At 45.8% G+C, this 8,085-nt stretch overlaps 1 non-coding gene across 1 annotated transcript; it reads right to left on the bottom strand.

The window, feature by feature from the left end:
* Window positions 1-2,181: 2,181 nt before the first annotated feature.
* On the bottom strand, window positions 2,182-2,287 carry LOC126096075 (U6 spliceosomal RNA). Its single transcript, XR_007522028.1, has one exon. It is a non-coding gene; the product is annotated as a U6 spliceosomal RNA (small nuclear RNA).
* Between the last annotated feature and the right edge of the window lie 5,798 nt (window positions 2,288-8,085).

Genomic DNA, 8,085 nt, shown 5'->3' with positions numbered 1-8,085 from the left:
CACCCCCAGCCCAGCCTTTGGCCGACGCCTGTGCCTATGCAGGTATGGCAGCATTGTTCTGCTGGAGACCTGTCTCGACGAGGGACTGCTCTGACTGCCCTGTGGGGCTGTGGGCCTGTCTGGCAAGATTTATTAAGGGATGGGCTCACTGACAATTGCTTACAACTCCAAACATGCCGTTTCCATGAGCTAAGAACCATAAAAATAACTCATGATTTTAGCGCCCTACCAGGCTCCATCAACATTTGATCAGTCATTAACTTTCTAGAGTCTCGCTCAAGGCATGTCAGGTTGTAATAAAATGTTTAATAATCGTCCGTATACGAAAAATGTCCTCTCTCATAACTTCAGGTCAAAAGGGAGGCAGATAGCAACCCTAAAACAGCAAAGCTGATCGCAGTTTAACTGTATTCAACATTAGAATGAACAAATTCCGCAAAACCGAATGCTTTTGTCATAATCCGGGCACATGTTTCAACGGCTACCACTTTAACATACACTCCTGGAAATTGAAATAAGAACACCGTGAATTCATTGTCCCAGGAAGGGGAAACTTTACTGACACATTCCTGGGGTCAGATACATCACATGATCACACTGACAGAACCACAGGCACATAGACACAGGCAACAGAGCATGCACAATGTCGGCACTAGTACAGTGTATATCCACCTTTCGCAGCAATGCAGGCTGCTGTTCTCCCATGGAGACGATCGTAGAGATGCTGGATGTAGTCCTGTGGAACGGCTTGCCATGCCATTTCCACCTGGCACCTCAGTTGGACCAGCGTTCGTGCTGGACGTGCAGACCGCGTGAGACGACGCTTCATCCAGTCCCAAACATGCTCAATGGGGGACAGATCCGGAGATCTTGCTGGCCAGGGTAGTTGACTTACACCTTCTAGAGCACGTTGGGTGGCACGGGATACATGCGGACGTGCATTGTCCTGTTGGAACAGCAAGTTCCCTTGCCGGTCTAGGAATGGTAGAACGATGGGTTCGATGACGGTTTGGATGTACCGTGCACTATTCAGTGTCCCCTCGACGATCACCAGTGGTGTACGGCCAGTGTAGGAGATCGCTCCCCACACCATGATGCCGGGTGTTGGCCCTGTGTGCCTCGGTCGTATGCAGTCCTGATTGTGGCGCTCAGCTGCACGGCGCCAAACACGCATACGACCATCATTGGCACCAAGGCAGAAGCGACTCTCATCGCTGAAGACGACACGTCTCCATTCGTCCCTCCATTCACGCCTGTCGCGACACCACTGGAGGCGGGCTGCACGATGTTGGGGCGTGAGCGGAAGACGGCCTAACGGTGTGCGGGACCGTAGCCCAGCTTCATGGAGACGGTTGCGAATAGTCCTCGCCGATACCCCAGGAGCAACAGTGTCCCTAATTTGCTGGGAAGTGGCGGTGCGGTCCCCTACGGCACTGCGTAGGATCCTACGGTCTTGGCGTGCATCCGTGCGTCGCTGCGGTCCGGTCCCAGGTCGACGGGCACATGCACCTTCCGCCGACCACTGGCGACAACATCGATGTACTGTGGAGACCTCACGCCCCACGTGTTGAGCAATTCGGCGGTACGTCCACCCGGCCTCCCGCATGCCCACTATACGCCCTCGCTCAAAGTCCGTCAACTGCACGTACGGTTCACGTCCACGCTGTCGCGGCATGCTACCAGTGTTAAAGACTGCGATGGAGCTCCGTATGCCACGGCAAACTGGCTGACACTGACGGCGGCGGTGCACAAATGCTGCGCAGCTAGCGCCATTCGACGGCCAACACCGTGGTTCCTGGTGTGTCCGCTGTGCCGTGCGTGTGATCATTGCTTGTACAGCCCTCTCGCAGTGTCCGGAGCAAGTATGGTGGGTCTGACACACCGGTGTCAATGTGTTCTTTTTTCCATTTCCAGGAGTGTATATTGCATTACCAAGGAGATCATATGCCAAACTGCAAAGATCATCATCTTGCAAACTTATCTTTTCAAAAAATCAATCGGCAAGTTCAAACAATTTCGGTCGGTCATATCCGAACGGGAAAAGAAACTTTAACGTCGACTTCCTAATCTGAGCTTCCATAGCTTAATGTCTATTTCATATTCACGTGCTACAGCGACACACAGCCGACGACATGCCCCACTTTTGGAGAGCTTCCCCCATGACGGCGGCTGGATCAGCCCTGAAACGTGGAATACATAACGATTTTGTGTCTCATCTTTGAGCAAGGGCCACGCTAATTGTCTGTGTACCATTTGAATTTCAGTACACGTACACTGAAACGAGTACGAACCTCCACACTCAAACTACGTGACAAAGCAAGGTGAAGGAAAAAAAGGGAAAAAAAGAAAGGGGAGGAGGTTGGAAAAGAAACTTCATGTTCTGATGAAGTTCCATCTTCCTGGAGATATGTGGAGCAAACGACCTTACCGCACTCGTAACACCAGTTCCCGTCATGTCACTGTAGTTAAGTGCTGTCAGGCTTGGCTAGCACTTTTTGGATGGGTCACCATCCTGATCTGCCAAGTGCTTTTGGCAAGTGGGGCGCACTCAGCCCTTGTGAGGCCAATTGAGAAGCTACTTGATTGAGAAGTAGCGGCACCTTTCACGAAAACTGACAACGACCAGGGGAGTGGTGTGCTGACCACATGTCCCTCCATATCGCCATTCAGTGACACCTACAGGCTGAGAATAATACAGTGGCCGGTCAGTACCATTGGGCCTTCAAGACCTGCTCGGACGAGGTTTATTTGTTTGTTTTGGAAACATATGAGTTGTGCTGGTGTAAACTGTCACCAGCACACCAAGCGGTAAAGAGGTTGCGAAAAGATCAATAGGAGGCACAAGCGAAGCACCTATCAGAAGAGAGGCCACATAGAGACTCGTGAGCAACGCGCCACCAACGCCCTCTCGACCGCCAGTATTTAGATCGCCGCTGTGGACCGGAGGGACCAGTCAGTTCGAGTCACTCATCCAGTGAGTCAACGAGTCAGCATGTTATGTTCTTTAATGATGTATTTTGTACCTTTGTAATTGTATTCTCATGTTATAATATTGTAATTGACACCAGTTCATCAAATTAAGTAACGTGTAAGCATTCATTTCACTGCACACATTTCTGTTGGTCATAGTAATGCACAATATGTAAGAAGTTGGGACTGTTAGTGTTTGCACGTGTGTTACAAATTCAGCAAGGGACTGGATAACAGCATTGCTGGTTCTAAGGACAATTCCAAAAACTTTGTGAGTGCACAAGTGGTGGTTCTGGACTTGCTCTATTATCCGCAAGACCCTTCAATGGTAATTGTGCACCTGCACAGTCGCAGCAGATGGCTGGTGACCATCATCTCTACAAGGACTACAGTGGGTCTACACCTTTGATGACCCACCAATACCATTATCTCTACAAGGACTGCAGGGGGTCTGCACCTCTGGTGGCCCACCAATACCACAATCTCTACCAGGACTACAGTGGGTCTGCTCTGTGATGACCTACCTACTAATATTCTTCAAAAGTTCGAATGACTCTGCTGTGGGTTTGCTCTGTGATGGCCCATTACCTGTCTGCATGTCAAGACTCAGCACTGTCTTTCCGTTGGAAGGACAACACTACTTCTTCAAGACTGCATGAAAATCCACTACTTCTGTGTGCATTGTCTTTTACTGCTCAGACTTTGAGAAAAGAAACGGCAGTTTCACTGTGATGAATGATCAGGACTGTCTTTATGGACTGTGAGAAAATTTTAGCTTTTGACCAACATTGTATAAATAAGTGTGTGCATTTGATATCTTTGGTATTGTAATTATGAAAAATTTTATCAAATCATTATTGGCCACTGGCCAAAACAATTTGTAAAATTTTTTGTGGGGAGCATGGGGGCTATGTAAGTAGGCTGTTTATATTTTCTTATTGGCAACTATGTAAGCAGGCTGTTTATATTTTCTTATTGGCAACTATGTAAGTAGGCTGTTTATATTTTCTTATTGGCAACGTTACGTAGCGCTCTGTATGAAAATCACTGGCTGTGCTGTGTGCAGCCTGTGGCTAGTTTGCATTGTTGTCTGCCATTGTAGTGTTGGGCAGCGGCAGCTGGATGTGAACAGCGCGTAGCGTTGCGCAGTTGGAGGTGAGCCGCCAGCAGTGGTGGATGTGGGGAGAGAGATGGAGTTTTGTAATTTGTCATGAACTGCTATATATATTATGACTATTAAGGTAAATACATTGTTTGTTCTCTATTAAAATCTTTCATTTGCTAACTATGCCTATCAGTAGTTAGTGCCTTCAGTAGTTTGAATCTTTTATTTAGCTGGCAGTAGTGGCGCTCGCTGTATTGCAGTAGTTCGAGTAACGAAGATTTTTGTGAGGTAAGTGATATCTGAAAGGTATAGATTAAAGTTAGTCAGAGCCATTCTTTTGTAGAGAATTTTGAAAGTCAGATTGCGTTGCGCTAAAAATATTGTGTGTCATTTTAAGGACAGTCATGTAAAATTGTTGAAAGGGGACGTTTCAAAATTTGTGCAACTCTCCTGCTGACAGACTCCCATGTCTCGAGAAAAATGTAATTCCATCAGTTCAATAGATCACCCACACTTGAGGCGCAGGCAGGATTACATACAAAGTTATTCCACTGTCGGAGAGCCTCAGCAATATTGACGATTTAAGAAGGAGAAAATGGACTGAAGGTGTGAGTACAAATTTGTGTTAAGGGGGGGTAATGGACTACGGCAGTGCATGCAGGTGTAGCAGCCACAGGGCTTAGCTTATTCGCCTAGTGAGCAGGAGACAAGGGTTCAAGTCCACGCTGTCGCACAAGTTTCAATTCACTGCTTCAGTCTCTGCCCTTACTGAAGATAAATTTGACACTCATATGTCTCCAGGAAAGTAAGAGTGTGAAGTTTCTTTTCCATCCTCCTCCATCTTCGTTTGCTTCACCTTTTTTGTCAGGAAGTGTAAATATGGAAGCTTTCATGCTGATGTTGCGACCGTTTGAATAGATGGCGGTCTGTAAGTTTACTCTACTCTCCACGAAAAATAGCGCTACGGGAGCAAGCCGTACGTGATATTTATGCCACACGAAAAAGCTGAGTAAGCTTGAGGGCCGTCCATCATTCAAATTGTCGCAGCAAATAAATAAAAATTCTGTATTCGCTGTGTTCTTACTCTACAATTCTTATAGTCCTACAAAAGAAATCTGGTCCCCATTTTCAGATCTAGGTTTTCCATGATTTCCCTAAATCAATTCATGGAAATATCGGGATGGTTTCTTTGAAACTGCGCAGGCGATTTCCTTCTCCATCCTTCCGTAATCCGGAACTGTGCTTTAATAACAGTGCCCCGCTCAGAACGTGAAACCTTCGTTGTAGAAGTAAACAGGTCAATCAGTAAATTTGTTTCAAAAATGGTTCAAATGGCTCTGAGCACTATGGGACTCAACTGCTGTGGTCATAAGTCCCCTAGAACTTAGAACTACTTAAACCTAACTAACCTAAGGACAGCACACAACACCCAGCCATCACGAGGCAGAGAAAATCCCTGACCCCGAAATTTGTTTCATACGTATCTTCTCTTCTGAGGCAAACAATACCATAGCTCCTTTCAAATAATAAATGAAATCGCCGTATGTCGACGATTAATGAGATGGGAGTGGTGTTGATCTTTTCTTTCATTACCCCCTGTTCACTATTCCTCTTAGTGGAAATACACTGCTGAAAAAAAAGGTTAGTACACCCTTTATAGGTTTCCAATTCGCTCAAGATTTATTGTTGCAACCGTGCCTATGGACAGAGTACATGATTACAGATCAACAGCACACGCGGTTCTGAGGTACCAGGTACGGACCCATGCTGAAATACCGTATTCATACGTGGTGTAGCCTCCGCAGGCGGCGAAGCAGACGCTGACACTGGCCTCCAGTCGATATTACAGACGACAAATACCGTACTGTGATGCGTTATGCCACTGCTGCGTGATCTATTCACGAAGTTATGTAAAATCTATTGGATGACAAGTCACACGAATCACTTCTCGCCCGCAGCTCGTGGTCGTGCGGTAGCGCTCTCGCTTCCCGCGCCCGGGTTCCCGGGTTCGATTCCCGGCGGGGTCAGGGATTTTCTCTGCCTCGTGATGGCTGGGTGTTGTGTGATGTCCTTAGGTTAGTTAGGTTAACGTAGTTCTAAGTTCTAGGGGACTGATGACCATAGATGTTAAGTCCCGTAGTGCTCAGAGCCATTTGAACCATTTTTGAATCACTTCTCGCCCCATCATATACCACACGTGCTCGACTGGAGACGGGTAGGGAGATCGTGCTGGCCAGGGAAGTTGCTCACGTCTTGCAGAGCACGTTGAGTTTCACGGATAGTGTGTGGGTGAGCATTATCCTTTTGGAGCAACACATCACCTTCCTGTTACCAGAATGGCAAAACTACAAGCCTAACGACGTTCGGCGCGTACCGACCGCTGGTTAGCGTCCCTTCAAGGAACACTAAAGGTGAACCGGAGTTGTAGCTTATCGTACACCAGACCGTACAGTCTGTGGTATGGCCAGTCTGTCTTGGACGGCGTTGGAACACTTGTGCGGAGTGACATTTGTCGGAGTGTCACTCGTTCGGAGTCTGGGGCTCTTGCCGGGCTAACCGGCTTTTCACAGGTACAACAGGCGCACTAAGAAGTCTAGCAGTTCAGCACAACTGCTCGTGCAAGCTAGCTCTCGCCCACATCGCAGCAGTGAGCAACCATGTATCGTATCAGGGTGACTCATTAACGCGTTTCGTGTCAAATGTAATTTTAAGACTGTCGTATTAATAAGAACTGACAATGAAATTCTACATCTCTTTTCATATTCTGATGATGCATAGAACGAGGGGCCGCTAAGCAAGAAACATGGTATTTCTTACGACTGTTGCAGCCTTATGATGACTATCGTTTTAGGACGAAATTTAAATTGACAAATTTTTATTTCGTTGCCATTTTATTTAAACGTTAAATGTAAGAACACGGAATGACTATGAACGTTACTTGTTTTGCTTTTCATTAAAAGTCAGTGCCTGGTAACACCTTCCCAGTATATTAACTCGAAAACAAGCCCTTAAGATGAAGTCTTTCTGTGAGCGTCTGTGGGTGGATGTCGTTCTCTCCATTGCGTAAAAATGCAGCACAAAGTGTAGCCGAATTTGCGCACTGTCAACATAGCCCAAAAATCAGTGAAACTGTGCAACCCTCTGCAAGCTAAAAAGCAGTATGGTAACTTGATCTAACTGCAGATTCATTCGTTGAGTGTTCCTCCGGAAAATAAAAATACGTTTTCAAAGTGAAAATGTTGAGAAAATTATTGAGACACTTATTTCTGTGCTCCCATACGGTGAATATTTTCTTCAGTCGTATCGCTTAAAAGTTTTTTTCCTCACATCTGCTTATTGCTGTTCACCTTCGAAGTATCCATAATCTTTCGCATGTAATCTATTGTAATGGTGTTGTAAACTGAATTTTTTCGTTGTGTTCAAAGTTTTGAACCACTTTAATAAAACACTAAGTGTATCAAGACACCATCGCATACAATAAACATATAAGCTACGGATCTTGCACTGACACACTGGTGCTGATGTTTCTGACAGCTAAGAAGTTCCTAAACCGGTCATTATACTACTTTTCATCCCCTTAAAAACAGCCACTCTCCATTTTAAGGGGAGACACTAACCTAAAACTTCATTTTTTTCCAAAAAATTTAATAGCTATTTCACATCTTTGGATTGTTTACTCTAAGATCCTTCAACTATTTGGCTGTAGTCGAATTCCAATAGGCCCTAAGCCTAAGAAGTGTTTGGAATACTGACTGTATAAGGGGCTGGGGCACATCGAAAGATGTCAAAAATAATTTTTGATTTCTATCGTCATCAAGCAGAGCCATCTTTACTGCGAATTTGGCGTAAACTCAAACTGGGAAAAACAAGTTGCAAGACTTCCAGGAAAACTGAAGCGAAAGAATTGACAGCCAGTAGTTGGAAATCAATTGATTGTGCAAATATAAATGTAGGGAATGCACTGAAGTCCTGGTCAGTACATTCAACAAGCTCGAAGGAAATAGGCATTG

The sequence above is a fragment of the Schistocerca cancellata genome, chromosome 8 (genome assembly GCF_023864275.1).
Source record: "Schistocerca cancellata isolate TAMUIC-IGC-003103 chromosome 8, iqSchCanc2.1, whole genome shotgun sequence".
NCBI lineage: Eukaryota > Metazoa > Arthropoda > Insecta > Orthoptera > Acrididae > Schistocerca > Schistocerca cancellata.
Note: the sequence above shows the minus strand (reverse complement) of the source record. Positions and strands in the feature narration are given on the sequence as shown.